This window comes from Pinus tabuliformis, chromosome 2_2 (genome assembly GCF_031772625.1).
Source record: "Pinus tabuliformis cultivar Carrire ecotype Pingquan chromosome 2_2, CPIR1, whole genome shotgun sequence".
NCBI lineage: Eukaryota > Viridiplantae > Streptophyta > Pinopsida > Pinales > Pinaceae > Pinus > Pinus tabuliformis.
In genome coordinates this window covers 826,451,359-826,469,357 of record NC_142300.1, presented here as the reverse complement: position 1 = coordinate 826,469,357, position 17,999 = coordinate 826,451,359, and positions in this window count along the sequence as shown.

Here is a 17,999-nt window from a genome sequence, read left to right as displayed (position 1 = left end):
ATTGTGGATTCAAGCCCCCATCTCGGGGGTCACTCCCTATTGAGAGAGTTGGAATATTGTGGTCTATGGTTAGGTGGGATGCTCGAGATCTGCAACCAATTGGTGGTTTTATCAGATAAGTATTATGTGTACTCTATTGTTTATTCTTTATGACTTTTTATGCACATTATTATGTTGTTTTGGTCATATATACATATATATTTGTTGATGTTATGAAGGTATCCGTGTCAATGAGAGTGGCATCACCCCAACAGGATGGTTGGGGAGTGTTACATATTTGATGGGAATTCCTTCTTTTGTTATATCATGTCTGAGTATTGTTACTTATTGGAATATAAATTAGGTATAATCTCTTTGTGGATTTTTTAAATGCTTCATTTTCTTCTCTAACTTCCCAACTCCTCCTTTTTCCTCTTGTAAAAAGGAAATCAAATTAAAATCCCTTCTAATAAACTAAGAATTTATTTGGGTGATAGTTCCCAATAGTGGATCTGAGACTTCTGTGATCTGCATTATGTGTGGTTATATCTTCCGGATCCATCGCATTTTGTTGTTTTTTGCATCAACGTTTCGAACCAACCTCCGTGGTTCATCATCAGGATATTAGTTCCCAATAGGTCGATAGAATCAATAAGATACCTTTTCATAGATTGGATAAGGAGGGCATATGTATTTGTTATATATCCTTATTCCAGAGAACCCAAAACCTTGTATCTCATTGAAATTAACCTTCGTGTTTCTATTAAGATTTCCAATCTCAGTAGATCGGGATCCCAAAGAAGTGTCAATCCACCCAATGATTTGTCTACATCTACTATTGCTACTTCACAATTTCTACAAATCTTTTGAACTATACAAGACATGTCCTCCTTATCGCATTTAGTTTTTGGTAATGTTATTGTAGATTTTTACTTGTAGATTCAAACTGCTTATGTAACATGCTAAAACAAAACACTTGAATATACTCTACTCATCATCGGAAACAAAAATTGATCGATGAAAACATTAAGCAAAAAAAGGAAGAATTTTAATCACACATAACATAATATTTTTCTAGGGAAAGCAACTGCTCAAAACCCCAACTATCTATATTGAATTAACCAGAAGATCTGAGAAGAAAATACAATGTTTGTTCAACCCTAACAATTCCTGCACAAGTACAATATATCTCTCTACTTCACAAACCAACTCAAGCCAACACTTAGCCAGTTCCACTACTTGCAAAGCCCCTACTTCCTTACACAATTCCCGAGAGAATTAGCCCATATTTAATTGGGAAAATCCCTCACCACAACTGTGCAATCCATCATAGGACTTCTACTGATTGCATGCACCATCTGTACAACTCAGAAAATTATACAACTAATAGTACACTGTCATTGTACTCTAATCTCAATTGGGACTTCCTCTGAACTGACATGCATGAGTTATTTATGAGTGAATCTTCAGTTAACTGGTGGAGCAGTGAAGCTGCACTGAAGCTTCTCCCCACTCCAATATTTTATATGGCATCTGATATGGTTTGTTGCAATGTTTATGTGGTTCGTTGCGATATGGTTTATGATTATAGTTTAATACGTATATTGCTATACATATTTTTCTGGTAAGGTGACCGGCGGTTGTGGGGTTGACCCCGATCGTCCGACCCTTTTCTGGTAAGGCCATATCCAAACAATAAATACAACCACATCCTTTCAATTAACAAGCCTTAATATAGCCCGATCTGTGTGTTGTTATGATGAAGTCATTGCCACTCCAGGAGGTCAAGGGTTCGATCCTCCCTGACCTAGAAAATTTTGGGATTACATGCCAATATTGGGCAAATCCAGTCTGCCACATTTCGGCACTGGATTGGCCCGTATCAACCAATCAAATTATGACACGCCATCAACCTCTGCTGACATCATAATTGAACTAATTGAACTGACTATAACTCATTTAGGTTTAGTTAATTAATTACAGCTCAAAAGAACTCAACCTGGACCCCTAAAATTTAGGAATCAATCTAGATGACTCTAGATAGACTTCCAACTCGAATTTACTGAGCCAACTAAGTCAAATTAACTTAGTTAACTACTACAAGTTGCTATGAGAATACAATTTTGATTTAATTCAAGGAAAAAATAAATTAGGGTTTCTTGTTGCAATTTTTAACACTCCCTTTCAACAAGAAAGGGATTATATGATACCCTGATCCTACTTCTGTGAAACTCAAATTTGCATCTTGACAAGGGCTTTATCAAAATATTTATATCCTGCTCCTCTGTGGGAATGTACTCCAATAACATGATTCTCCTCTACACACAATCTCGAAGTTGATGATATCATATATCAATATGCTTGGACTGATCATGAAAAACTGGATTCTCAAAGAGTTTGATATAACTCTAATTGTCACAGTAAATAACTATTGGATCCATTTGATGACCAAACAAACCAACAAGAATATTCCTCATCCAAATAGCCACACAAGCTGCTTGACTAGCAACCATGTACTCTACTTATGTTGAATTGAGTGCAACTGATCACTGCTTCCTACTGTACCAAGAAACAACTAATGACCCAATACTAAAGATCCCACCTGATGTGCTCTTCCTATCAGATGGACTCCCTGCCCAATCTGAATCGCTGAATCCTTAAAGATTCACTCCCTCTGTTCGTCTGTACCAAAGACCAAATTGAGTGGTGCCTCTAAGGTATCTCAACACATGTTTGGCTACCTTCCAATACTGTTTGGTCAGCTTAACCATAGCTTGAGTAAGTGGGTTAATTTCATAACACATGTCTGGTTGTGCATTCACCAAATACATGAGTGAACCCACAAGTTGTCTATAAATAATAGACTCCACTACTTCACTCCAAGTAGCATCCTCCTTCCTCCAGTTACCATCTAGAGGAGTCTCCATGGGTTTACTTCTCTCCATGTGGAACTTATTCAGTATCTCATTGGCATACTTTCCCTGAGAGAGAAACAATTCTTCATCTCCTTGCCATACCTCCATCCCTAGAAAGTAGTGCATGAGCCCCAAGTCCTTCATTTCGAACTCTCTTAAAAGATCCTCTTTGCAGGACTGGATAAGCCTATCATCACCTGTTAGAATCAAATTGTCGACATATAAAACAATAATAAAAAAAATACCTTCAACCACAATATGGTAAAGGTTCTCATCTGCTTCACTTTTGGTGAAGCCCAACCTGGTGAAATAGCTATCGATCCTGGTGTACCAAGCACAAGGTGCTTATTTCAGTCCATATAGTGCTCACTTGAGTCTACACACATGCGACTCTCTATTGAAGGTCTCAAATCCTTCAGGCTTCTCAATATACACCTCTTCCTTAATCATGTCATTGAGGAATGTTGTCTTTACATCCATCTGATGTATATTCCATCCCATCTGTGCTGATAATACTAGAATGGATCTGATTGATGAGTACCTTGCTACAGGAGAAAAATTCTCATCGTAATCAATCCCCTCCACCTGAGAGAACCCTCTGGCCACAAACCTGGCCTTGTGTTTCTCCACACTACCATCAACTACTTGCTTTACCTTGTAAATCCATCGGGAACTCACCACTGACTTGTCTGCCAGTCTTGGTGCCACTTCCCAAAAACTGTTCCTGATAATGGAGTCATACTCCTTAACCATGGCATCAACCCAAAATGATTGTTGCGTTGCTTCCTGAAAAGAGGATGGCTCAATCTCTACACTCCTGCTCATCAGAGCCATGTATCTAATGTACCTCTCTGGTGACCTCCTCTGCTTGTGCTATGATGTGTGTGCTCCCACATTCTCTCTAGCATCATGCAATAATCTGTTAGCCTCTCTATTGCGCTTTCTCCCATCTCTAGAAGACTATACATGAGTGGGTGTTTCCATTCCCTGATCCTCTGCATGTGGCTTCTCCACATCATCCATAGGTTCCTACTTTGGAGCTAAATGCTCCTCAACCAAATGTAGCTAAATCTCCCTCTCAAGGGAACATCTCATGGCCTTCTCTTCATCGAAATTCACATCTCTGCAAACCACTGCTATCCTGTTGGTTGGCAGGTACACCTGATAATTGTGAGGTGTATCAGTGTACTCCACAAATATGCCCAAATCAGTTGTTGGTTCTAGATTTTTCTATGCATCTTTGGTAACATGGTAGTAGATTGATGAACCAAAGATCATGAAGTGTGCCACATCTAGTTTCTTCCCTAAAAAATCTTCTTCCGGTGTACTCATCCTGAGAATTCAATGAGGGCTTTTGTTACACAAATAAACAGTTGTGTTGCAAGCTTCAACCCACAAGTACAATGGTAGGCCTTGATCATGCAACATTGCCCATGTTTCTCCCACAATACATATGTTCTTCCTTTCTGCCACCCCATTCTGCGATGGGTTATGAGTTGCTATCAACTACCGTCAAATGCCTTATGATGCACAAAATTTTTTGAACTCATTTGACACATACTCTCCACCGTTATCACTTCTGAGAGCTTTACCTTTCCTGTCATTATCTTTCTTGACAAGTGATTTAAATTCATAGAACTTAGCAAACATTTGATATTTCTTCTACATGAAGAAAATTCAACACTTACGAGAAAAATCATCCACAAATATTACATAATACCTATGCTTGGACGTGGACGTTGTCGAGAATGGTCCACACACATCTGAGTGAACTCGATCAAGGATCACTTGTTCTCGACTATCTTTTTTATAAAAGGAATATTTGGTGTACTTCCCCAATGTACACCCTTTGCATGTGTCTCTTTGCTCTAGTGTACTCTTGGGAAGACATATAGAAATTTTCTGTAAGATATTCAAAGCGCCATGATGCAAGTGAACCAATATCCTATACCAGAACTCACCGATGTATGAGCTCAACACCTTCTCTGCTTTAGTGCTCAAAGAAGCACAATATTATACCTCCAATTTGTAGAGGTTCTTCGCTCGAACCCCTATCTTTTTCACCTGTCCTATGGCTATGTGATGAAGGAATGCCTTTCCCTTTCGTCCAACATGGAAACAACAACCAAGTTCTTCAAACTTGGAATACACATAAAATCTCACAAAGTGAGGGGAGAAACAGAATGCCTCTGAAAGGTAATTGTATCGATATTGGTTGCACTATACCTCCCATCATCACCCATCTCAATATGCACCTGGAGATCCTTCTCCTAAAAGTTACTAAAGAAATATTTGTTACCGATCATACGGAATGAAGCTACACTGTCTAGGTACCACACACTACCCATCATCGATGACACCATACAAGCTATGAAGGTAAAATCTAGTTCGAACTATGAAGCAAGAGCTTCACCTCTCACTCCTCCTGAGGGCTTCTTACTGGCCTTCTTGGGCAGATACTTTGTGGAAAAGCCCACTCGTGACAACAAAAACACTTGATTTTATACATGTTCTTCTTCTTGTCACCCTGGAAAGAAAATCGATTTGGAATGGGATGAATTCCCATTCCCTTTATTTGCCTTACTAGTTAAGGCACAATTCTTCTCATCATCATGCTTTGATGAGGATCTATCTCCAGTGTTCCGCAAAATCTCTTCCTGTACCAAGTCAGACCACAATCGCTCCCTCTTTGTTAACTTATCCCTCCTATTAACTGGGTCTTGGTAATTGTGCCAGTTCTTGGGAAGTCCTAAAAGTGTTAGGCTCACTAGATCGTCTTCTACAACCATAATCATGACACTTCCAATCTCATACAGACATTGGGTGAACTTGGTCAAGTACTTCAGAATTGAGTCGCCATTCTCCATCTTGATCTTTCTGAGCTTTCAGTCCAAACTTCCTGTACTCGCTACTATTTTGAAATAGGTTTGTCAATTCCTTCCACATTGCAAATGGAGTTTCCTTGTCATGGAGATTCGAGACAATATGATCTCAAACTCCTTCTAGGATAATCCTTCTCGCCTTTGCCACAAAATTTCTCCATTCATCTAGATCTTTAGCATCAGATGCTGGAGGCTTCATAAGATCATGATCTATTAATTCCTTTAGCCCGTTGTTTTCCAACACTGCCTCCATCCTGTCCTTCCAAGCTATTTAATTCAAGCTTCCCTCTAGGGCATACTCAAGTCTCATCTTGTTGACTCTGAAGTATTAAACTACAAATTAAATTTCACCCAGACAACAAACTCATATTCTCCTCTTCTAAAATGTCTTCAACTCCGATACCATGTATATTTTTACTTGTAGATTCAAACTGCTTATGTAATATGCTAAACCAAAAGAGTTAAATCTACTCTTCTCATCAGCAAAAACAAAAATTGATTGATGAAAATACTAAGAAGAAAAAGGAATAATTTCAATTACACATAACAAAATATTTTTCTGGGGAAAGCAACTGCTCAAAACCCCGACTATCTATATTGCATTAACCAGAAGATCCAGGAAGAAAATACAATGCTTGTTCAACCTGAACAATTCCTACACAAGTACAATTTATCTCTCTGCTTCACAAACCAGCTCATGCCAACACTTAGCCAATTCTGCTACCTATCAAGTCCCTACTTCCTTGCAAAATTCCTGAGAGAATTAGCGCATATTTAATTGGGAAAATCCCTCACAACAACTACGCAATCCATCACAAGCCTTCTAATGGTTACGTGCACCATATGTACAAGTCAGAAAATTATACAACTGATAGTACACTGTCCCTGAACTCTAATCTCAACTGGGTCATCCTTTGAACTAACATGCATGAGTTATTTATGAGTGAACTTCAGTTAAATGGTGGAGCAGTGAAGATGCATTGAAGCTTCTCCCCACTACTAGTTCCTCCAACTGTTTGAACTAGTTTAACTGACTATAACTCAATTAGATTGAGTTAATTAATTACAACTGAAAAGAACTCAACCTGGACCCCTAAAATTTAGGAATCACTCTACATGACTCTAGATAGAATTCCAAATCGCATTTAATAATCCAACTACATCAAATTAACTTAGTTAACTATTACAAGTTTCTATGAGAATAGAATTTCGATTTAATTCCTAATTTAATTCAAGGACAAATTAAATTAGGATTTCTTGTTGCTATTTTTAAAAATCATGATGCTTGGATACTTCTAGTTATTCCATTTTCTTAAAATCCTATGCTTGGATGGCACATTGAGGAATATTATATTCCATGATATGACTTTGAAATTAAAATTTGGATTGGGCGGGATAGTACTTCACCATGAGTCTTATGGTTTGCCCTAAATCCACTAGAAGATTGCTTTCTTCTTCCAATTTTTGCTTGGTATATTTTCTTCCTCCTTTATTTTCCTCTACTCCTAACCTTTTATATAATTTCAATGGGTTGTTCCTTATCCCTAGTCCATCTCATGTGGTTGAAGATTGTATAGGATTAATGCATTTTCTTTTCCCTTTTATCATATCCTTCTGTAGTTTTCTTAGTTGGCTCTTTGATAGGCTACTTACATGTTCTTCTCCACACATTACTACACCCTACCAAGGCTAAGATATCTAATTCCATAACATCTTGATCAATCTCTTGTGTTGAATTTTCTTCCTCTAAATAATATTGAGTGTCTGAACCACTATGTTTGTCTCTGGCATCTCTACTTGGTTATTTCATTTGTTTCATTTTCTTTCTCTATTTTCCTCTATTTCTAGGCCTTAAGAATCAATTTCAATATTCTTTTATCTTTAGTTTTTTTGGCCCTTAACCTTTGGGTTCTTCTTATTCCACTTCTAACAAGTCATGAAAACTATTTTCTGTATTATTAACCTCTAAGGTCACTGGATTTGTTGGGTTCCTTCTTCAATCTTTCTTGCTTGGAACATTAGTAAATCCATCCTTGTCTTTCTCCTCTCTAGATTTGGCTAGGGAGTTCTATCCATTCTTGGGATAATCCTTGAACAAATGACCATGATAATGACATTTCATACACTAGAAGGGATGTATTATTGATGTAAAGTTTGGATCCACTCCTCATCCTAATGGGAGATAGTAATTGAGTCTCGAAGAGCCCTTGCTGCATTCACATAAAAACTTATTCTTACATAGGATGTATAACACCCCCATATTTATTACCCTTGACACTTTCATAAAGGTTCCAAGGTTGTGTATTAGACTTTCCAAGGTCTCTTTCTCCTAAATTCTTAAGCTGGGGAGTCCATCCAAATCTAGACCAATACCTTTGTGAAATCCTCCTCCGATGATAAATTCTTGGTATAATACCTCAAGTGGAGTCCTATCAAATTGAAGAAAAGGGATCCTTCTTCAAATATTTAATCTCTATCCCTAGTGCACGCACATATCATAGTGAAAAATCTTTTTGATCCTTTTTTAAGATCGTTTTGACCTTATGGTTTCCAATAAGTGCTTACCCATCCAATTAGGACCTTTTAAGAGGGACAAGTGCACATACATTTTCCTGTTGTAGCATGGTCCCCCCCCTACTAACCATTTCTTTCTCTGTTGAGGTAGGTCTGAATCCCTTATCATTGTATCTTCAAATGATTTCCCTACCTCTAGAGATCCTGCCCCACTATCTCCATTAGCACCAAGGAACTGTCTCTTAGCCCACTAGACCTCAGCCCGTGGCTTCCCCACGTGCTTGACCAAGAACTGCCTTTAGAACCCTACATGTTGGCTTCAAAAACCACGTTTTTTATCCCTCTCCAGAAATTGGCACTGTTTTCCCCGATCTCTATAGCCAGGTACCCTCTTGCGCCCACAACAGATAGACCTTCTTTCCCTCATTACGACTCTTCACAGCATAATGCCTAGCCTCCGTGTCACAGAAACTGATACACAAAAACTTCGACTCTAGCCACTAGGCTTTCAGAGAGGCCATCGTCCCACTCTCAGGTCTTATAACATACAAAATCCACATACCTATATGCATTTTATACCTGCTGCATGACTTGGAGGTGATGTAGAGATGAGAAAAGATATTGTTGCAATCGAGATCCCATGAGTACTCCATAAATCCACCCTCCTCCATTAATTTCCCACCAAGCTCCTAAGCTCTATCAGTCTTTTCCACAATTCTCCCACGAATGAGCTTGACTTTAGTGAGGTCTTGAATTAATTTTTTTCTTCGTAAAACTCAAATCCCTGCATGCACCCAAGGTGCTGCGCCTCCCAATTCTCCAAGAACCAGGGCCAAAACGATGAAGCCACACGCTGTGACTTATTCTTGAAACAAGTGTGGTACCAAATTTCCATGGGACGCCACATTTCGAGCGAGTCTAGGTGTTCGACTTGTCATGAGTCTGTATGGCTAGCAGGAGCTTGCAGAGGGTGATGTAACATCAGAGAAGGAGCCTTGGGCAGAGGTTATAATGTAGAGGTGGAGGTCAGAAAGGGGAGTGGCCACATGGAAGGGGGAAGGGGAGGGAAGTGAGGAAGGGGAGGGGGAAGGGGAGAGAAATGAGGAAGGGGAGGGGGAATGGGAGAAAGGGGAAGTGAGGTGGGGGGTATGGGGGAAAGGATAGGAAGTGGGGGGGCGGGGGAAGATGACAGGAGAGAAATCATATTTCCGGTCTACATATGACACTCTTCAATTTATTAAGGAATTTTTGTTGTGCTCACGACATCGTTGATGACACATTTTTCCTCCTCCAGATGGCTTGCCTTATTGGCTTGTCTATCAGCATCATGATTATTTCCCCTCAAGACATGATAGAAGGTCACCGAGTCGAAAGCAAGGATCAAGTTCTGGGCTCTCATAATGATTTGATTCAGGTTAGAGATCTTAGCCTTTGAAGTGTTAATCATATGCCTTATAACTATCATGGAGTCTCCTAACACCTGAATCTTTTTTATCCCATTTCTATGTGCCAGGATTAGTCCCAGGAGCATTCCATAAGCTTCAACTTGGTTATTGGTCTTTCGGCTTAGACCCCAAGCATAACTAAATTCAATGATTTCTTTAGGATTAATGAGAATCCATCCCCCTCCTACCACCCCATAAATAATTAATATTATTAAAGAATAGTAAAAAGTTAAAAAACATTATTAATTTTAAATTAAAAATGTTTTTCAATTTAATATTATTAGAATAAAAATAATAAAATTTTAAATAATTTTTAAAATATGTAAAATATTTATGGTATTAAAATTATTAAAAAAGAAAATTAAGAATATTTTTGTCTTATTTCTAGAAGGAAAGTTTTCATATTTTTCCCTTAGTTTTAAAATAGTCTAGATTTTGCAAATTGATGTTGGATCTTAGGTATGTATTTAATCCTGATTTCAAATTTATCTTTGGTTCCTTCAAGGGATGCTTCTCCATTCTATTCATTTTCTTGTTGCTTTCAGTAGTGATGTTATTCAATCTTTTAATGTTGTTAGAAAGAGAGCGTGCTCTTGACTTTTGGTGTTCTCTTGTTTTATTCCAATGCTAACATAAAGGTCACTTTCGGTGGTTGTGTTATTCAATATTGGTTAATGTGGTTAGAAAGAGAATGCAGTCTTGGATTTTGGTGTTATCCTTTTTAATTCCAATGCTAGCATGAAGATGTACGGGTTAGAGGCTCACAAGGTAGCTCTGGTGCCAAAGTCAAAGTTCAATCCTCAAGAAGGTTTATTACATGTAAGCTCCTCTTGAGATTCAGAAGGACATTAGAGAGACAGAGGAGAAAATCGTCTACGATAGAAAATGTGACTTAGACTCATAATTTTTTTCCAAAGTACTGGGTGCCATATATTATGTTCATGCAAGAGACAAAACCAATGTTTACATACTATAGATCTTTATGATAGATAAAGTCTCTTCTAGGAAAGGTCCACATTGAAAGGAATGACTTCAAAGATGAAATTTTGTTGCATCTGTATGAAATACAACTTGAGCACAAGGAGATGGACAAATGCTTGGATGGAATGGAGGCCTCCATTTTGCATGGGAAAGGCCCAACACCACATAACAACCTAGTTGATCCTATTCCCATTCCCATTGAGGACTCAACGACTTCTTGATTTTATCAATCTTTGATTAAAAGTTTTACTTACGATTTTCAGTACAACGATACCCTCGTCATACAGCTGGATGCCTTCGGTGAAAAGGTTTGTTTCCCACCCCTACCCGTCTCAAATTAATAGTGAAAGGTGTATTCTATTTAATTAATAGGTGAAATTGAAGTAATTAATAGCTAAATAAAGACCCAACAAAGCTAAACTTACTCCAGGGAATCCTTGTAAATTCCCACCTCATCGAATAACCCTGCAAGGAATGTTTTTGAGGCAATTTACATATCATCCTAATTACAAAAGTGCAGGTTTAATAATATTACTATGAACAATTTACTGATATTGGCTGGATTCTAATTATACCTCATTATGAATTTGTCCACTTTCATCACTAACTATGCGGTCAGTTCCTATTTGTCATGGAGGACGGCGTTTGTGACAATACCACTAGACAGCGTAGTGATTGAAGTAGAAATGCTTCATGGCCGAACACTGATAAGGATAGCAAGAAAGATGCACACAGAATATAATGAGTCTAGTTTAATTGTAGAACATGCAATCTCTTCTATTATAACTGTTTATTCTTTTGTTGGAGAAGAAAAGGCTATAGCCGAATTTTCTTCATCACTTGTTGGAACAGTAAAGCTTGGCCTTAAACAAGGCCTGGAAAAGGGGATTTCCATAGGTGGAAATATATCAGTAGTTTTTGTGTTGTGGGCATTCATGTCATGGTATGGAAGTCGATTGGTGATAAATAATGCAGTGACCGAAGGAAGGATGGTCAGTGTGGACTCTAAGGCATACGATATTTATTCTTCCATGCTGCTGTATCATGATTTTATCTGCCTAATTTTTCTATTTGCTCTCTAAGTCTTTGGCGAGTGTGCTTTCAAAGCTCAAATATTTATCTGACGCAGGGTTTTCCGCCTTTCAGATTGAGACAGCTCCAGAGATCGAATTGAATTCGGCGGACATCAAGAACTGATTCTGAAACCAAATGGAGCATATGCAGCTTTGGTGAAAATACAGTAGAAAACCCCAGCATAACAAACCATTGATATTAACACAATATATAGAATATTTAGTCGGAGGCAAAGCTCAGATGGGAAACTATATTGTGCTTCAAATCACTTTGAGGTTTGCATATCTGGCTTGAAACGGGAAGAACAAGAAGTTAATGCAGAGACCAAATCGGGGAGATCTCCTTCCTTCCGCAAGTTGCTCGCACTGAATGCTACAGAATGGAAGCACACTCTCTTGGGCTATGGAGAAGCCCTTGGATATGCGGCAATTCAGATAGCGTTTTCTTTCACTATGGCACACATGACTCATGCACTGTTCCGCGAAAATCTGGATGAGATTAGATCTAGTGTCTGGATCTTTTGCATTGTTTTTACAACGTTGACACTGTTCGCTTTTTTCGCTGAATTTAGTTCAAAATTATAATTGGGTTTGTGAGAGATTTTTTGCCGAAAATTACATGGAATATCATTTGTCGACGGTTTCTAACCAACTAATATGGTTCATCGTCAGAACTATTATAGGCGAGTTTCTAACCAGTAAGATCAGTCAAAAAAATGTTTTCAAAAATTCTTATATTCGAAGTGGGCTGGTTCGATCTCTACCAAAATTCCAGTGGGGTTGTTTGCTCTAGGCTGGATAAAGAAGCTAATGTGGTAAGTATACTATCCCATTACTTTTATAATGCTGGTTTTGCATAAATCTGTGAATAAGGATAAATGGATCAGGTTTTGGTTTCTTTTTCAATAGGTTTTAGTTAGAACTTTATAGATACTTTTATATAACATCTATTACATTATAAACTTTTACTATTAAGAAGGAGAAAGTCAAGTCTCTCGAATTTTTATTGTCTCTTTTTAATACAAGTTATGTCCTTATTAACCCGTTCCAAAAATTATTCTAATTAACTACCGCAATAGAAACTAGAAAAATTATTCAATCTCTTTAGAAATGGATTTAAAGTAACTAATACATCCTTCGGTGTTCATCCATGGTTTAACATTATTACTCTTAATCGCAGGTAAGATCCTTGGTTAGGGATCGTGTTTCGCTTGCGGTGGAGTGTTTGAGACTAGTTGTCGCGTGGTAACTTACTATTATGTTGATCGTTGTACAAATCCTCATGGTCGACCTCTATTAGTCCAATGATTGGTGGTGTTGCAATATAAATATAAATAGTTATTTAGTTTTAAAAAATGAAAAACAAAAAATAGGATAAAAGAATGAAAATATGAAAATAGTTGAAAAAAGTGAAAAGAAAATAAGTTTCTTTTGAAATAAATCTTGTTCGGATCATATAGCAAAATTATGGTCAAACATGTTTAAATTTATGTTTTAGGATTAGAAAATAATTCAACCAAACTGTTTAATCTTGGTTGGCATTAGAAGATAGGATCGATTAGAGGAAAAAGTGACTTAAGCATTTAATCTTGGGCAATTCTATTTTTGCACTAGAATAGGGTTAAGAGTCACTTTGGCAAGTAAAAGGGCATGTTGGGTTAAATGCACTTTTAGAATTATAATTATGCTTTGTAAATTTATTTTAGTTAAAGAATAAACTAATCATTTCATTTAAACATGATTAGCCCCATGCAATAAGCTTTAAACTTGAGTTTTATTTTACGTCGATAGATGATTTGATGTCTTGTCGTTTTGCAATATCCAAAGCACACTTTTCAACGACCATGATTTTCCCTGCCCAAACCAATGGCAGGGAAACCAATTCACACCCCCTCGTCCCATTTCACATAAACATCAAGGGGTGGAGGGAGGCGGGGCATCCGAAAAGTGGTATTGCTTTTCATAGGCCCCACACAATGTGGCACTCTCTCATGAATTCACACCCGCCTCGTCTTAAACCTTTTACCATCATCCCCCCTCCAAAATCCGCTATCGCTCCTCCTCTTCCACCAACGGTTAGTACATCACCTCCAGCACATTTCTCTTTGCCTATCATATTCTTCCACTTGTCCCTCTATTACCCGTTACTACATTCCCGTTATCATTTACCCATTACATTCCTATTTGTTACCATGTTCCCGTTATCCATTAATGCACCTAAAGTCCGTTTGGTAACGGTTCCATCCCAACAGTGACTGATTAAGGCCTATAAAATAACTTTGACACATTTCACGCAGCTCCCCTAGATGTTTTGATCACTGTTTTCAATTGCAGGTACTGTTCATAGTTTCTACACTCCTGCTGTTCAACACCTAGAAATTTTCGGTAACTGCGAGCCCAAATACCCTCGATAGAGATTTATTTGTTTATCCAGGTACCTGTTAAAGCCAATTCTGTCCTTTGATATTCTTTCTTTTTCAAAATCCTCAGTCATGGCACCAAAGGGAAAATCCCAGTCTTCTAGCAGTAAATCCAAAACTGATGACAACCCTAAGACTTCTGCTACCCTAGATCTAGATCATATGCCCTTAGCTGACCAATACTTTAAGATTCCTGACATTGAATGTGAATTCAACTTGTTCGAATTACATCACCGGTTAAAGAAAAATTATCTTGATCAACAAGATGACATTAGTCTTTGGGAATCTTTATTACCTATGTTTATCTTTCCTCGAGCACATTATTGCCCTGATATGGTCATTTGGTGTCAAGTCAGGTATAACCCATTGCAAAGAACCATTGTGGCTTAAAATGGAGACATTCTAATGTCCATTACACCATAAACCATAAAACAAATGATGTTGATTCCTCAGAATGACTTCCTTAGCCATTTTTCTACAGTTGTTCTAATGGGCCTATATCATAAGTTATTTTTTCCTCAGAGAGCTCAAATTTTTTAGATTTTTCTCCTAGAAGACTCTCAAATTCCTAAGAAAAATCCCCCTTACCCAACTTCCATGTTCCTTGAGAAAGCCAAGAAGATAATTGCCCTATTTTCTTGCCTTTTAGGGTATCCATCAGACCAGTGGGTAGATGAGCCTATCTAGGCTTTCTATCCATTTTATCCAATGAGCACAAGACAACATTCATGTATAATTTTAGTCAACTCTTGGCTGATAATATACATGAACAGATGATGAAGATTACTATAGAAGGGATATTTACTTATGCATATGTACTAGTCTACATGTTTCTTTTTCAGCAGGGAGAAAAGTTTCCAATAAACCTACACAGGCAAGATGATCAGGGCATCAATCAAGTAGTGACACAATGAACCTCGTTAATAAGGAGAAACTCAACATAGTTTAAGTTTGCAAAATTCATTGACAATTTTGTTCACATAGTTGCAAGGCTTCTTAGTAGTCAGGATGAGCCAAGGATTAGTGCTGAAATTAAAAAGGTTTTACACTTGAGTGAGAAGACAAAGACTGGAGACTGGTATTTATACCATAATTACACATAAATAAGAGTATATGGATGTGAGCTAGCTCCCTACAAACTGCCTAAGTATGTTCCAATGAGGATATTCTCTCTGGAATACATAAGGCAAATGATCAACATGGATGAAATCCATTTTGTTTCAGGGAAAAGGAAATCACAATTCAAAATCAAGACTCAAGTAGGATCATTCATATGCAATATTAGAACAACAGGAGATGAGTCAGACTCAATCCTCGGGCAGTACAACTTTCAGTCTAGTTTCACCTGATCATATGATCCATTCAACATTATTTCTAAGTTAATGGTGGAACTCAAAACCACACCTTATAATCATACCCCCAGACAAGAGATTGAAAAGTTTATGAATCAAGACTAGTGGGAGGAGAACACATTACAGGAAGTAGAGGAGAAAATTATGTCTACAACTACCGTCCACACTCCACTACATCAAGATAAACAGGGAAAAATGCCAAGAGAAGAAACTTCATCTCCAACATGTACAGAAATAAGTGCTCAAGAATTCATTATTCAGCAAAAGAAGAAGAAGACACAACCTAAAGATGTCACCATTAAAAATTAGGAGGAGCAACACATTATTGTTATGAGTGGTCTATAGTTTTCCACGGGATCAGAAGAACACCTCCCTGACACCCCATCCTCTTCAGTCTCACAGAATCCTTCAAACAAATCACAATAAAAAAAATTGGGTGAACTTTATGATTCAGATATCTTCAACAAGTTTTTGCAGATTAAACAGAAAAATGAAACCCTAAAGGCTATCACCTATGCTTAGTTTTGGTAGAAGACTTCTACCTCCCAGCATAGGTTGTTAACAACATTTGACATTGCATTGGTTCATATACAACATGGAATGGAGCGTTGAACATAATGTTGAATAGTGGTAATGCAATGTCGGAATGGTGTGTTGAAAGTCTAAAATGTATTGCATGTATGCTGTGTTGAAATCTGGTATGTCCTTCTTCTTTGTGCATTGAAAGGTGAATTGTGTGCTTTGAACAATGAATAATGCATGGTGAATGTATTGATTGCTATAATTTCTTCATTCTTGGAATTAATATTTGTGAGATTCACCTTATTTGTTCAATGAAAATGGCCATAATCAATGAAGTATTTGTGAAAATTTTGTGACCTTGAATCCTACTGCAACAAACTGATGATATTTCTCATATTTGTCAAATTTCTTTAAACAAATTACTTGCAGTTTTCTACAGCAAATATTGAAATACATGCATTGCAGCCTACAAAAAAAAAATACATCGGGAACTAAATACTGCACTGCAGAGAAATAAATGCACACACATTTACATAGTTGTTTTTGGACAATGTCCCCGGAAAAACCCAACTTGGGAAAACTAGTGCAGCAGCTGAGGGTTTTATTATTATGCAGTGGTTTCTGAGTACAAATTGTTAGATGCCCAAACTAGAAATCTGATATAGAGAATAAACTGGCAAAGAGTTAGTGAGAAAACTATCACATTGTTTTTGGCGATCCGACATTGATCAGGCTCTGGAAGGTTAGCCCCACGCTGGCTCTGTGCAACCTCTGTGTCAACCTATGCAAATTTGCATCATAATGGCTCTGCATCACCTCCTCCTCTGATATCCTGTTGTCTAGAAATTTGACCCTGTGGTCCTCCGGTCTCACACCCCAGCTTTTGGCACTAGATCTCAACTTTCCCAGCTGAATTTCAAACTCCCTCTAAAGATCTGCACTGCCTCTCTGAATCTCTCTCTACCTTCTCCGCCTTGTACTCTCTCAATCTAGAAAACTCTCCTCCTGACTACTATCCCTACCCCTCACTGCAAGAAGATCACTCGATCTCACTTAGGTAAATAAACATTGCTACTCTTGAGAAATTTGATCTCTTGATATCTCTCACTCGATGTGTTCTCCAAGTGCCCACCAAGCTCCTTATAATCTCTCGTTGGAGCACCAACTGTGAAATTTTGGAGACCCAAATTCCCTACTGCAACAAAATGATATTACTTCTCCTACTTGTTAATTCATGCAAGTTATTTACTATGTTACACTGTAAATATTGAAGTAAATACAACTGTAGCCTTCACTAATTAAATTATATGCGGAAACAAGTAGTGATCAAGAAATAAATAACACACGCAAGTGACACTGTTGTTTTTAGTTAAATCATCTCTAGTTGGAATTTTCCCAAATGATTTATGGGTATGTGAGAATTCATGTGTCTTACCCTCTCTTCAAAATCTCAAGGCTAGAGCACATCCGATGCTACAGAAATCAACACTCCTTCTTAGCGTGGAATGTGATCTAGTGTTGCAATCCACTGAAGCATCACGTTATCTCTGCACCATCTCCTGTCGTGCTTTTGATGTATGGATACTTCTGCCAACCAACTACAACACAACTCTAGTTGTTGCATCCGTGGTGCTGTTGGCCTTGATGAATTGCTGCCAACATGACATCTGCACTGCAACCTTCTCCATCTATTGTTGTTGCAACTGCAACAACTACAATGGAAAAGAAACCAAAATACTGAACCAAATGTGGTCAGTATGATGGATCCACCATTTGAGTTCTGACTACTGCTAGCCTTTGAGTTGTCGCTGAAGCTTCTACATTGCTACTGACTATGCACTATGCCAACTGCATTGTTGTCAACTTTGCTCTGCGTTGCTCAATCTCTGACCTGCTACTAGTTACTGCATCTTTCA